Source organism: Triticum dicoccoides, chromosome 1A, assembly GCF_002162155.2.
Source record: "Triticum dicoccoides isolate Atlit2015 ecotype Zavitan chromosome 1A, WEW_v2.0, whole genome shotgun sequence".
Taxonomy (NCBI): Eukaryota; Viridiplantae; Streptophyta; class Magnoliopsida; order Poales; family Poaceae; genus Triticum; species Triticum dicoccoides.
In genome coordinates this window covers 78,884,858-78,887,861 of record NC_041380.1, presented here as the reverse complement: position 1 = coordinate 78,887,861, position 3,004 = coordinate 78,884,858, and the positions used below count along the sequence as shown (strand labels likewise).

Below are 3,004 nucleotides of genomic sequence, written 5' to 3'. Positions count from 1 at the left end.
TCCACCATCCAGATCCCTCGTTTCCTTGCTGTCTCGCGTTGCCGCTACCACCTCCCTCCGACGGAGCTCGTCGCCGTTCCCCACGCCCTCCTCCTCTCGCCCCTCCCCTTCCCACTCCCCACAGCGACGGCCAACGGCCTCACCGCGGCGCAAAATTCCCCACCACCATGAAGCCAGCGAGGATGTTCCCGTGACGGCCGCTGGTGTCCCTGCCGCTGCCACGGCCCTCGCCGCCGAGGCGCCCGTCTCCGTGCAGCGGCTGCGCGTGGTGCGGTGCATGGCCAAGGAGCGACGGGTGCGAATGGTGGCGAAGCAGATCCAGCGGGAGCTGGCGGACATGCTGACCCGCGACCCCGTCATGCAGCGCGCCGTCCTCCCCGAGGCCGCCCTCGGCGCCGACCGCTACCTCTCCTCCCCCACCACCATCGCCGATGTCGAGCTCTCCAATGACCTCCAGGTCACGCCCGGACTCTCCCTCGAAACGATGCGGCTGCGCTGCAATCTGGGATGTTGAGTTCCTTGTCTCTGCTCCGGTTTGTGTCTGCAGGTGTGCAAGGTGTATGTGTCCGTGTTCGGGGAAGAAGGTGGCCATGGCCGGGCTCAAGGACAAGACCAAGTACCTCCAGGTCACGCCCGAGCTCTCCAACGACCTCCAGGTCACGTCTGCTTACTTCCCATTTTGTTTATAGATCATTATGATAGTTTTGTCTTGTTTAATTATTCATGCTTGAAGTTAATTAGCTGGAGTAGTTGGTTAGTTACACACTGGTTGGTGCATGCTAGCTCAAGTGTATACATGCATGGATGTATGTGTTTTGTAGTTGAAGGAGTTCATTCTGTGCAGCCGGAGGCGTACAAGTTCAAGATCGGCGACCGGGTTTTTCGGAGGCCCGGAGACCCACCCCTGGACCAAGTTATCGAGATGCTACAGAAGCACAAGGATAAGTCTCAAGATGAAATCTAGCTAGTTGGCTACAGTATGACTTATGCTCTCGTTGATTTATTTCTTTTGCGCTCTTTTGCAGTTCTATATTGATGAGTGAGCGATCTGGTAGCAGCTAGCTAACTGCCTCTAGATTGTAACCCTGTTATGGGATGTGTGGTTGCGCATGCGTTCTGCATTGTCAAATGTGTTCTCTGTTGTCACACATCGTATGCAATGTTGTTCATAGTTTTTATATTTGTTGTCATGCGATGCGGTCACTGAATTGCTCAAATTTGCTGGCCAAGTACTATGTAGTGCTGTTCTATGCTAGGCTACCAGGCTAGGTAACTTATGTATCAAAATCATGGATTCTAATCTTTACTATTATCTGCCATGGATCAACAATGATGCATCACAGGTAGTAGTAGTACAGTCGGACTTGGTGCTGCATTGCCCAGTTATTAGCTCCTTGATCTGTTCCTCACAGCGTGGGGTCAGCACTTTACCTCAACTTGTCTGCATTTTCTCTCACACATTAGACTTGCTCATCCATAACACAATGGCAGTGCGTGAGTGAGTCCTGTAGGTATGTATGTTTTTGGGCTGGTTGTAGATGGCTTTGTATGTTATGGTAGTGTGCTTGCTCTCCCTGCACTACTTTCGCTTGTAGAAAAGAAGAGAAGAGCAGGGTAAGTAAAACACACTAGCAACTCTCTAATTAGAACACCAGATGCTGTGCAACTCCCTACTAGTAGATACCAACCACATGTATCTACAGATTTACTACTAAATCCAATTATAGTACTACCCGATGTTGTGTGATTCCTTCCATTCTATGATTGATAAAGGAAGTACTTCATTAGTAACGAGACATGCTAATCTGGTGCTGGAATTTATAAGCAACTAAATTGTGTAGAATTAAGTTTCACATTCAAATCGATGGTATGTCATGTGTGCACCATGGACAGAAATTTCAGAGCCAACAGAAAGAAATTCAACTCTTTACTGCAGAACAGTATACAACATTACTTTGTTGGTTGCCTGCTAATTGTGTGCAAACTGCTTATCAATAGCTTATCAAGCACTGCCTGACTGGCTCGCATCGCTCTGCTGTCGTAGTTGTGCCGTTAGTGCTCTTTCCTCTCTGTCTATCTACGACAGCAGGATTCATGCACCAAACCAAGAACCTGAATCTTTTGTTAGGCTGCTAGTAAACTAGGTTGTACTCCTTCCAATTGCAAGTTGGATAGAACCTGCAATTAAGTGCACAAACATACATGGATTCTGGTTCAATTCGTATGTATGTCTGTATGTGCATTCTTACGACTTTGACTAAAACTAGTTAATTCATTGTTCTACCTTGAAGGTGACCAGTCCCTAGCTGCGTGCTTTGGTCGGTCCTGCTAATTTTAGTTCCTATGATTTTTAATCTCCGTTTTCTATTTTCCCTAGCTACCAAGACTCTGAGTTTGTGGTGATGGCAGCTGACACGAAGCCGATCGAAATCTTCCCCCACCCCCTGTTGCTCCCTAATGATAACAAGGTAGAAATTCTGTCCGCATGCTGCATCATATATAGTACTGCTAATTACTTTGTATGCCGTTGCTTGCGTGATATGGTTAGACCGACGACTGTCAAGCTCATAATTCTATATGATGTGTCAAAGGTTAACAGAATATATGATATGACTTGTGTGCTGACCTCTAGTATCTTGCTTATCTGTAGTGTGTTTGTTGTACACTTGCCTTTCTTTGGCCTGCTATTCTTATTTATCAAATGAAAGGACATTCTATTTGGCAGTGGGCGGTTTTGCTCAAAAATAAGTAAATAAATTGTATGTGCATGCTGAAATGTTAGATGTATGTTGGTTGCTGTATATGGGCAAGATGAATTGAATCTTGATGTGTACTTGTCAATTCTAGCTTATATTGGTGTCTTGCGATCCTAAAAAATTATTGAATCCTGCTGTGTCCTTGTCAATCCTGCTGTGTGTTCATATTGCGTCTCTGTTTTCTTATATGAATGAGTTATCTCATTTTAACTAGCTGGAGAACAAAAAGCATGGTACTAGCTCAATTT

General features: G+C 46.3%; 1 pseudogene; it reads left to right on the top strand.

Moving 5' to 3' along the window:
• Window positions 1–182: 182 nt before the first annotated feature.
• Window positions 183–1,043, top strand: LOC119351775 (annotated as a pseudogene).
• The last annotated feature ends 1,961 nt before the right edge of the window (window positions 1,044–3,004 follow it).